At 31.7% G+C, this 12,688-nt stretch overlaps 1 long non-coding RNA gene and 1 pseudogene across 1 annotated transcript; both read left to right on the top strand.

Moving 5' to 3' along the window:
• Nucleotides 1-74: 74 nt before the first annotated feature.
• LOC131625533 (uncharacterized) lies at nt 75-682 on the top strand. Its single transcript, XR_009290878.1, has 3 exons — nt 75-150; nt 288-387; nt 483-682. It is a non-coding gene; the product is annotated as an uncharacterized LOC131625533 (long non-coding RNA).
• A 3,383-nt stretch (nt 683-4,065) lies between these two features.
• On the top strand, nt 4,066-5,045 carry LOC131625547 (protein NPGR1-like; annotated as a pseudogene).
• Nucleotides 5,046-12,688: the final 7,643 nt, after the last annotated feature.

Below are 12,688 nucleotides of genomic sequence, written 5' to 3'. Positions count from 1 at the left end.
GATAATTTGTTTCAACATGTTTTTGTGTTATCCTTGGCTACCATTTTTTTCTTTCTTCCCATTTTCTTTTTATACTTCCCTCTGTTGGAATTAGGTTTGGAACGAGAATGAATATGAAAGAGCCGACGGGAACGAAAAGTTTATTTTTCAGTAAGTTTATTTTTTTTTCTTTATGCATTAGTTTCCAATCTCTTTTCTTCTACCTGTGAATCTTTGGTTTTGAATGGATTTTGTGTGTCTCATGGATTTCAGAGGACTCTTCATTGACTTTGAGAAAAAAATTTCAGACAGGTTGAACAAACTTGAAATTTTCATATGGACTCAGATTGATGCTTTTGTGTACTAAATGATTATTTGGATGGAAGAGAACTAAGCACTTGAAACTTGGTAGAAACTGTGATTCTGCATTTCCCTGTCTAATAACAAGCAACTGTTCTAATAATAATATATTTCTTATTGGATGTGAACTTGATCATACGCAGGCTACTATCAAATTGTTGAAATCAAATGCAGCTCAAGGAAGGAAAAAATTTAATCATGAAGTTGAAGTTTTGAGTTATATAAGACATCCTATATAACGATGGTCAGAACCTTTTTGACAGTTGTTATTATGGTAAGAGCTGAAGCGATTCCGTGTTCGACAGCGAGACGGTAATAATTCTTATTGGTTTTACAATTCAAGACTGGTTTGGATCATAAAGTATATATTACCACGACTTTTTATACTCTTGCTTTCGTGTTCCTTAACAACTTGATGTTATTGGCTTTATCTAAAAGGCAATTTAAATTATTTCTTGGTTGAACAAGTACAAGTCCAGTGTTTTGAAAAATCATTAGGTGCTGCAGAAGTTATTGATACAAGGTGCTGCAAAAGTTATCCCAAAACATGTAGTTTATTATTTACTTACCTTGAATGCCAATAAAAGAATTTATAAATATCTTAAGTTTTCCTGCAAGTAGCTGAGGAATAAAGAAAATTTCACTTGGTTTGTATGAGCTGTTGTGTTCAAGTACAGATTAGCAGGGAAAACAAAACAAAACCTGTTGATTATACACACAGGTTGGACATTTTTGTTTGCGGGAACCATAGTCAGTGATATATTTTCTCATTCATTATTGAGAAAATGCATTGTTTGATTGGTTATTTTGGTTTCAGCTCATGTGTTTGGAAAGGCAAAGACAAACACAGACTACTTGCCATACAATGGAGATGGATTCAAACTGTTGGTGCCAGCAAAGTGGAATCCAAGCAAAGAGAGAGAGAGTTCCCTGGTCAGGTTCTTAGATATGAGGATAACTTTGATGCAACAAGCAATGTTTCAGTTTTAGTCCAAACAACTGACAAGAAGTCCATCACTGACTATGGTTCACCTGAAGAGTTCCTATCTAAGGTTTTGAAAATTTCTCAAACTTTTACTTCTTTTCTATGTATACTAAAATTTTGAGAAAAGAGAAGGGCATCCAAGGAGTAGTTGCTTTTTCTAAATAGTTGCTTCTTTTCTATGTATACTAAACTTTTGCAAATTGTAACCACAATTATAACTAACAATGAAAAATTCTTACTTCTAAATAGTTGATTTTCCAAGCTCCCTCTCGGTAAATACTCATAAACCAAAAGCCTATGTTCTTTTTTATATATATTGAAGTCATGTTATCTAAATTTGTTGTGGGAAATGATTCAGTATTATGATCTTGCTGATGTTGGAATTAAAGCGAGAAATGGTTTTGATGCGCTTCATATTGCCGCTGAACAAGGGGAGTTAGGTATGTCTTTTATGTAGTTTTTTTTCTTCAATTGATTGTTCTTTTGTGTTGTGAGGAAAATGAGTCATGACCGAAGTTGATATTTTAAATTACGGTTGTTGTCACTGTCACTTGAAAAAGGAATCATGATCGATGTCAATCTTTGCGGAGAATCACAATCAAAAGCATACATCAAAATATTTGATCTTTCAATCCAAATTGAGTCTGTAGACTTTAAAATTGAGTCTGTGCTTTTGTGACGCGTGTGTCCATTTTTTAGCTCCTGAAAAGGATATTTAACTGCATTCAGATTTCCATAAGATAGCGGCATTCAACATTGAATTTTGAGTATGAAGTTGATTAATTATTATGGCATATATTTTGTAGCAACTCTCTTATGTATTTAGTTTTTGTTTTTATTGGTCTAGGTGTCTGGCCCTATCTCTCAATAGAAAGAACTGTATGATCAGGCAGTGTCTCCTATTGTGTATGAAGTGCTTGAAGGCTATAATTGTACAATTTTTGCATATGGACAGACAGGAACAACGAAGACATACACAATGGAAGGAGGTGCAAATAAAGAAGGTAATTCATGCAACACTTGTTTCTCTGAGATTATAATTTAAAATTTATGATATTTTCTTATGGCTCTCAGCTAAAAAATTAAAATGCATTCCTTGATGTTCAAAATTACCTTGAGTCAGAAACATATTATCACTACCACCACTAAGACTTGCATGTGGTAGTATTAGCATATTTATCTTCTGTGCAATCACTTACGATGATGAAATATATGTTAGAACAAGATTTGTTCTGATCAATATTCATAGTTTTGATGATAACAAGGATATGAATTTTGTGTGAGATAATGTGGTACTCTAATACATTGCAATTTCCATTTCAGGAAATATATAAAGAGTATGCACAAATCAGCGCTCAGAAGCTTTGTCTCAGAAGGTTCAGCATGCAACATCAGAACATGGTCTGGCAAGACATCAGAAGATGGTCAAGGCAGAATCAGAACATGGGTCTATGGAAGCATCAGAAGAACTTGAGATCAGAAGCAGTAGCACTGAAGTTCTGATGGTATCACGCTCAGAAGCACTTCAAGGTCAGAAGACAAGAAGATGCTTTGCACCAAGCTGTTTGACTCTGATGATTTTCAAACATTGTATTCTCAAACATCAGATCAGAAGAAAGTACAAGTGGCAGGCTACGCTGACTGACAAAAGGAACGTTGGAAGCTATTAAAGGCAACGTCAGTAGACACATCATGAACAAGGCTCGAGGTAGTTGACAAAAGCGTGAAACATTAAATGCAATGCTGTACGGAATACGCAAAGCATTAAATGCGCCCAACGGTCATCTTCTCAAACGCCTATAAATATGAAGTTCTGATGTGAAGCAAGGTTGACGATTTGCTAACAATTAACTTGCTGAAACGCTGTTCAAATTCAAAGCTCAGAAACTTCATCTTCATCAAAGCTCACTACATTGCTGTTGTAATATATTAGTGAGATTAAGCTTAAACTTTAAGAGAAATATCACTGTTGTGATTATAGCTTTTCAGAAGCATTTGTAATACTCTTAGAATTGATTACATTAATTTGTAAGTAACTAGAGTGATCAAGTGTTGATCAGAATACTCTAGGAAGTCTTAGCTTGTGTCTAAGCAGTTGTATTTAGAGTGATCACGTGGTGGTCAGGATACTCTAAGAAAGTCTTAGCTTGTGTCTAAGCATTTGTTCCTAGAGTGATCAGGTTGTGATCAGGATACTCTAGAAGACTTAGTCGTGGGCTAAGTGGAAAACCATTGTAATCTGTTACGATTAGTGGATTAAATCCTCAGGTGAGGTAAATCACTCCGCGGGGGTGGACTGGAGTAGTTTAGTTAACAACGAACCAGGATAAAAATAACTGTGCAATTTATTTTTATCGTTCAAGTTTTTAAGACTACACTTATTCAAACCCGCCCTTTCTAAGTGTTTTTCTATCCTTCAATATAATGCTTATCCGTCCTATATGTTGCTGGCACTCACATGGTAGAACAATATGGCAACTTATGTTTTTAGCTTTCAGAAAAAGTTGTACTAAGTGATATTTTAGCTAACAAGTAGGTTTGTGTGAAACTCTTCTCAATCCCTCTTGCTTTATAACTTTGTTTATGAATAACAATTGAATGTTAAACCGGTTTTATGAATGACTTACATAAGCTTTCATTTAAATCTCTGAAGCAACAAAGTTTCATTATATCATTATAATTTTTACAAATAACTTACTGTAATTAATATAACTTTGTTTGCTTGGTAACTGTTTAAAAGAATGTCGTTAACATTCGGTGTTTCTTATGGGGCAGCAGCTAGAACATCTGTAGTGGATTCTGAAAGAGTCACTTTTCAAAAAGAGTCTTTGAAGTTTCTAAATGCAGCTTCCCTAACTGGAAATGAGAACGCATAAGTGATGTTCAGTCTTGGACTCGAAAATGCAATTCAAAGGAATCTAGATGCGGCTTGTCAGAATATAATGAAGTACTCAGACATGACAGTTGGAAGCTCTGCAAGAGGTTGGAAGCTGTTAACTCTCATAGTATCTGCACAAAAGAGGTTTAAGGATGCCGAAAATATAGTTGATTTTGCTTTAGACGATGCCACGAGTGTAGTTCAGTTAGAGCTACTAAGACTCAAAGCTGTAGTTCAAATTTCTCAGAAACAACCAAAGCAAGTTATTAAGACCTACAAAATTTGTTAGCAGTAATAGAAGCCAGGAAACAAATTTCACTTCAAGCTAAGAACTTTGAGTTTCATTAAACAAAAATGTTGTTGGATGAGGTGTGTCTTATTTACTTTTGAGGAAACATTAACTTATGTTAAATCTAATATATATATATATATATATATATATATATATATATATATATATATATATATATAATTTTGAATTATTAACAAGAATTTCCATTGAATTTTATATCTTTGCAGGCATTAACGGAATGGAAGCGGGAAGGGGAAGCATGGCAGGATTTAGAAACCATTTATACAGATGTTAATTCCTTTCTTGATGCAAAAGCTTGTGTTGACAAAGCCAAATATCTCAAGTTTTTCCATTGAATTTTATATCTTTAGCTACATCGAAATAAAACCATATTTGAAGGATGTGTAGCAGACTATTTAGGACTGTTACACCATATTAAGTCAACATCCTGGGTTTGGTTATCAGCCAAGGGAGTCTGCAACATTGTTTAACATACCGGTTTACTAATGAGCTACAAAATTGTCTTCCTGAAATCTTGTGGACATTTTGTAAAGCAGGGAATGCCTTGGACTATTCTAAGCAATGCAAAAAGGGCCATTTCTTATTTCACTATTTGGTGCTATAATAAATGTAAGGAAAGGCTGGTCTACTGTGTTGGACGTGCTCTGATGGTCACACTATAATTCCAGACAGCTTTGTTTATTAAACTTGACTATTCTATTTCATGTTTCAGAATATTAGTTTTTTTAAATAATATAAACCAATTTATTGTCTCTTTTAATAATTAATCATAATTATTATTTATAACTTTAAAAGATGATCTCATTTAGATTTAAATGCATCCTTATTATCTCTTTCAATTTATTAGTATTTTTAAATGCATCCTTTCTTTGGCTTTGGCTGAAGAATATTCAGTATCTTCAGCCTTGTAACATCTTGGAAATATTGATTTCCACATGATTTTTATCACTGTCATAAATATGCTATTGTGAATGTGATTATATGAATATTGATGCAAAAGATGAATGTGGTTATAAAAGAGATAAGAGAATGTTTATATATATTATGTGAGGATGGTGAAAATTGTAGCTTCTTTTTTTCTAGATTTGTGTTGAAATTTTCTTGTGTTTTTTTTCTTCTTCTTTGATTACTAGTTGTCTATAGGTTCTATATAAAATGGAATTCTTCTTCTTTTTTTGATATATATAATATAGAGGAGTGGTTGTTGTTTGCATAGGATGAAAAGACTAAGATTTGAATATGTTTAAATATTTGGAAAACGAGTATTAAGTCTAAGAAGATAGATTAAGAGAAAATGACAGGGATGCCCTTCTCTTTGACTTTGAAGCATTTTGTTGTGGTCATGAATTTGGAAAAAGCAACTACTCCTTGGTTGGCTGCAAATAAGATTGACACTAGTAGGAGTTATCTATGGATTTCATTCGGTAAAAAGAAGAATTTTTTGATGATTTTTGTAGTGAATGGCAGAATTCGTTGTTATGTAAGGAAGGAATGTGACTAATATAGACCAATAAATGTGCATTGGTTTTGGGTGAAACTTCCGATATTCAAATGAACAATGCCTTTGAATACTATTATTTTCTTATACTTGTTAACTGTCATAAAAGACACTTTTATGTTATTCATTTCTATGAGATTGTGTCCAAAGAGTATTTCTTTTGTAAATTTGGTGTTGACATTTTATCTTCTGTGAAGTACTTTGAGCAAGACAACAAAACTATTCATACAACTTTTTTTAGTGTATCTCTTTTTTTTTTTAAAACAAGATTATATAGGTAATTGTTTTTTTAACCTGCATATTAATTCTAAATATTTGTGTAATATTTTTAATTATCAATATAATATTTTTATTGTTATTACTATTTTATTAACTATAGAATTTTTTAAGGTGTTCATCAACTTAGGATTTTTTTTCAAATTTATATTTTTCTTTTAAAAATTACATTTTAAAAAGAGATGTCGTAAAAGACTATCCTTTAATCTGTTAAGGAAAGATTATTTTGAACCTTTATAACATGTAAAGAAAAGAAGTTGCGATCATGTTATGGCAAATGCTTTTTATTTTATGTAATTGTAATTTAATATATATAAAATGCTTTTCCACCTAATTTTTATTGGAATTAAACACGGCATTTTTTTACAGTTAAATATATTTTTTATTTCGTTGTGAAAAACAAATGCGCGCACAACACCAATACCCGTGCGGATGCACGGGTATCCCACTAGTTGAATTTATATAAAAACTACACAAGATGCATATTTGTACAATTTCAATACTATGCGCGAATTCTACAATCACAATATTCAACTTAATCTTCAAAAAGAAAAAAAAATCAAAGTTCCGATTCCAACAAAACCTACGCTTTACAAATAAATCGCTACCAAAAGAGATGCCTAATGGTATGCAATGCTAGAAATGAATACTGAAAAATATAACATGCGATTTCTATAAAATTAAAAAGGGAGAGAGAGAGAGAGAGAGAGAGAGAGAGAGAGAGAGAGAGAGAGAGAGAGATAGAGAGAGAGAGAGAGAGAGAGAGAGAGAGGCACATTAGGATTTATAGTGGTTTAACTATGTCCTCGCTAAGCTTAATCCTTTCTCTGATGGTTGCCCATTGAAAATTTTGTTCTCGCAATAATATTTAAAACAAATTACATGAGTTTTTGTACAATCACAATATTAAAAAATGCTTAAAATATAAAATCTTCTATCTAGATCCCTTGATTCGTACACAGTATCTGTGCTGAATTTTTTTTGCAAAATCTTCATGTGTGAAGGAAAATCGCATCACAAAATGAAGCGGAAATTAAAATTTTCCTTTAGTAATCCTTACAAATGGGCATGATCAGTGATAGAAACAGATACCTCTTGTGGAGATTGAAACTTTTGATGCTGAATCGAAGGAGTGATCACGAGCGTTGACGAAGAATAACGTCTCTACTCAGTCCACACGAACAGATCCCATCAGTCTCGGTGCTAGCTGATACAAATGAAGGCTTTGAGTGAGAGAGAAGAAAATACGACTAGGATTTATTAGATCGAACTTTCATCAATTCAAATGCTTCAGCACAAGGGTTCTATTTATAAAACCACTTTTGTGGGCTGCAAGCTAAAAGCCCAATTAAGGCTGCAAGTTACAATCCCAATTAAGGCGTATATCACTTAAGCGCGTGATACCTTACCACATTCCAAATTCACTTAAGTTTACCGTACCTTACGGTGTTCCTTATTTATTTTGTCTCTCATCAACCTGTTCTTATGTGTGTGACCCTGTAGATTTTTCGCGACGTTGGCAATTATAATAAATCACACATTTAATATAATAACAATGAGCGATATCTAGCAACACATCACTGCTACACAAGTCACGAAAATTTCATGTGATATGACAAAACCTTTCCGTGATAATGCTTGTGTGTACAATTACTCTTTTGCCTTTATGTCTATATTGAATACAAGGCATAAACCGTGTCACCCTTGTTCTGTTCAATATTGGGCCCTCAGACATTTATTATATTATACAAGATGGCCAAATTCCATCTAGGTCATTCATGTCCCTAAGCATGCTTTGTGAAGTACCCATCAACTGTCTTTATGGTCATCCAATTACGAACGACGTTTGATCAGCGATAAAGCACTTGACTCTACATCTAAGGTACATAGTGGTTTCAGATCGAAGGGTGGTATACACCACTTATCACCATGAGAATAACTTATGACACTTTGCATAACATTCTATATAGTATTCTCATAGCGGGTCAATCTAGTATAAATATTACTCCTAATATTTATACATATGTCAAGACTTGATAATTCCTTATCCTTGATCCATGAGATGTGATCATTATTCTATCTTCATAATAGTCTTGATGCTTTAATTTTATACCACTTCATAATAAAGCTCGACTACGAATACTTTAAGAATAATGTCCTTATGTTTAATGGGATCTCATGATTAAGTCGCACTTAACATTTCATTAAATAGACTAACTATTCTAGGGACTCTATTATTTTGGAAAAACAAACATAATAAATAAATGCCTTTTATTATTAATAAAGGATTCGATACAAGTACCAAAAGTATTGGCCTCTGGGGCTTACACCAACAATGTGAAATCGTCTTGAAACTTCCATCTCCAACAACCTGCTCCAAAGTATTTGTTCCCAGCGATCTTTCCTTGATCCTACTGGTATCTTGAGCGTTGGTCTATCTAAAGATTGAGAAGAACTCCTAACTTGTTTGTAGGCATCCACATAACACTACCAAGATGAACATAGAGAGAAGAACTTCCTTGTTTTCCACTAGAATTATCAAAACCGACCACAATACCATACACCTTGCAAACCTCTAAAATCTTTAAATAAATCATCAAAGAAACATTAAATTCAATAAACAAGTCTCCCGAATAATCATGAATTTCCAAAGATGATATTTAGATCCATGCAACAATGGATTTAGAATGAGGTAGAAGATGAAAGTTGCTTTTAAGTATTTAAGAAAGATTCAAAACTCTTCTTGAAAATGAGAGAACAAATGGTTTGTGGGTTTTCAAATCAATGTTAGAAGTGTATGTTTTGTAACATTGTGAAGGTTTTCAGAGAAAATAGTATTTATATGTATTGGAGATCTAGCACAATAATGAGTGAAATTGGTGTAGGATTTGAGTCAAAAGCAAGAGTTATGATTGGAATCACAAAATCAAATAATTTGAATAAAGAAGCAAAAACTATATGAAACTCATTCATGTTATTCGAGTCACAAGAAATGTGATTCAAGTCACGTGATTCGAATAAGACAAATTGGTGATTCGAGTTAGAGGTCTAGAAGAAACTAATAGAATTTGCAGCTTAGTGTGATTCGAATCAAGCAATCCTGTGATTCAAATGAGAGTGATGTGATTTGATTCAAACATTCATGTGATTCAAATCATGAAAACTAAAAATGCATTCCCGAGTCCTCTGTGAGTTTGATTCAAGTTAGACCAACTATGCAATTCAAATCATACAGGTAAAATCTCATTTTTTAACAAAATTTAAAAGAATTATTGAGATCCTTCTATAGTCATGACTTGAATCATTGTGAAACATAGTTCTTGATTCCAAAATCAATAGATTGATTTTAATCATATTTCTTAAGTTATAATCTAACACTTTGATTTATGCATGCTAAATAGGGATCTAAAAATCAATCAGGACAAGCGCAATTGATGAGGAGACTCATAATAGTAAAATCAAAACCAATTACTTAATAGAAAAGCAATCAAAACCACGACCCTTGAGGTATCAAAGAAATGCAATTCAACTCCGAAGAAATCCTTGTTTTGCTTCTGTTAGATTGTTGACTCCCAACAACATGACAAAACATTAATCTTGACCTACAACTTAAGGATTTCACAAACATCAATGATAAAAGACCCCGTCTACGAAGCAACCAACTCATGGTATTTTTCTAGAGGTTGAAGATGAATGTAGAATCAATCAAATTTTGATTCGGTGCACTTTGAAAGCTAAACACTCTATTTTGAAATACTCTAAAAGTTATGATGTCATCACATACTCTTTAGAAAAAATGACATAATAATGTATAAATATGCTTGAGATAAAGCACTGAACATCAGTAAAAATAGACATTTGATTCGAGCCAGGTGCAGTGGATTTGATTCGAGTCTAAGGAGAAAATAATTTGAATAATTAAAACTCACAATTTTTCCTTTTTGATTCAAATTAGTGATTCAAATCAAAGATTTCATACAAATAATCCTATGATTTGAATCACACTGACACAACCAAAATACAAGATTTGACATGATATTTAGCTTGATTCAAATAAAGCTTACTTCTGATTTGAATTAAAGAAGCTTATGATTTGAATCACAATGGCAGCGGAAAAACATAAATTTCAAAATCATTTATTGATTTAAATCATGTATATCTTTCATTCGAATCATGCATATCTTTGATTCAAATTACACTTCCTAAATTTAGTGTCTTAAAAAAAATTAAGTGTTGGATTGAATCTAAGGTTAGTATAATAGGGATCATGAATTAATGTGTTTCGTGACTCAAATAATCAATTAATTAGATTCGAACCACTTTGCATTGAATTTTATCTCAGGATTTAATTTAATTTAAATGTGTTGCAGTCAGTTCAAAGATATGGATAAAACCTAACTTAGAGGAGACTCAATAACTAAAAATAATAAATGATAAGATAGAAAACAAGACAAGCAACAAAATCAGAACCCTAAAGGGGCATATCAATTTCAATCTCCCCCTTTTTGATGCTTGACAATATGCATGACTTGAATTAGAGTTGATTCAACTTGAGCATTAAGTAATGCTGATCAAGACTCTCCTCTGTCCCCAGAAACATTGCACCATATTAAATATGCATAATCGATACATTAGACTAATTATAACTACTCCTTCTTTGACAAAATAAAAAAAAAAGACAAATCCAGCATACATGAAAAAAAATCCATAAAAAATTACGCTAAACATTAGCTAAAGAAAGGTACACTTAATCAAAAGATTATATCACATATGAAATACACTATTCTCTCTAGTCCTATTTATAAGATAAATTTTAGTTTTTAGGTTCATTGAATAATCAATATATTTAAACGATATAATAGACCAATTACATTGATAATAAATCTAAAAAGTCAATTTTCTCTTATAAATAAGACACGATGGAGTATTAGACATGTCAAATGCAACAAATAGCATGACAACAATATGATTATATTTCACATATATATATAGAAGAGTAATGCTATTCTTACACCCATATTATACACCAATACTTACACCAAACACTATTCACCATATTTATACGGTGAACAGTGTTTTTTAAAATAAAATATTCTTTATTCTTAAAATTACGGACGACACTGTTCATATACGGACGTACATTAACCAACTTCATTATTGCATTAACCAAGTTTGATGACAGCTAAAAATTATTTTTAATATCTGGATGTTGCATTAACCAACTCCATTACTGCATTAACCAAGTTTTTACACCGCATTAACCAAGTTTGGTGATTGCTAAAAATCATTTTTAATACCAGGATGTTGCATTAACCAACTTCATTACTGCATTAACTAAATTTTTACACTGCATTAACTAAATTTGAGTAATAGTATTCTTACACCCATGAACAGTACTTTACAGTAGTCATCAAATTTGGTTAATGCAGAGTAAAAACTTGGTTAATGCAGTAATGAAGTTGGTTAATGCAACATCCTGGTATTAAAAATAATTTTTAGCAGTCATCAAACTTGGTTAATACAGTAATAAAGTTGAATAATGCACGTCCGTACATAAACAGTGTCGTCCGTAATTTTAAAATAAAATATAAAAAAAATTATTTTACTTTAAAAAACACTATTCACCGTATAAATATGGTGAATAGTGTTTGGTGTAAATATTGATATATAATATGGGTGTAAGAATAGCATTACTCTATATAGAAACACAATGATTACAACACAACTATATAAAAGAGGGTAAATAATACATGAAAATAAAAAAAAAAAAATGTTAATATGCACATATTCAAAGATTGCATTTAACAAAATTATATTTAACAAAGATATGCACATTATGACAGGATTTTAGAGAGATCATATCAATTGTCTTGTAAAAAATTGTTACTGAAAAAATCTTTAGTGCACAAAAATTGAAATAATGGATAGAAGTAAAATGTTTATTTCACTACAGATTTTATGAATAAGTTATGAGGACAATGTTTTATAAAAATATTAAGTTGATTTTTCATCTCCACATATTAAAAAAGGGTTAATGAACTTTTTCGTCCCTTTAAATATTTCAAATTTTGTTTTTAGTCCCTCCAAATTTTTTTTTCAAGAAATCGTCCTTCAAAATTTTTCTTCTGAATTATTGGTCCCTAACGTCAAATTTTGTAGCTAATCGGTGGCTAAAGTCGTAGCTAATCTCTAGCAAATGTGACGTTAGAGACCAATAGTTTAAACGAAAATTTTTGAAGGGAAGATTTCGTAAAGGAAAATTTTGGTGGGACTAAAAACGAAAGCTGCAATATTTAGAGGACCAAAAAAATTCATTAAGCCATTAAAAAATAACATCCTTTTCAATGTGATCTCTATGGATGTGTTTGTTTGGATGTTTCATGTCAGAATGATAAAAGA

This window comes from Vicia villosa, unplaced genomic scaffold (assembly GCF_029867415.1).
Source record: "Vicia villosa cultivar HV-30 ecotype Madison, WI unplaced genomic scaffold, Vvil1.0 ctg.000219F_1_1, whole genome shotgun sequence".
Classification (NCBI taxonomy): Eukaryota; Viridiplantae; Streptophyta; class Magnoliopsida; order Fabales; family Fabaceae; genus Vicia; species Vicia villosa.
The sequence above is the reverse complement of the archived record's forward strand: the minus strand, read 5'-3'. Positions and strand labels throughout refer to the sequence as shown.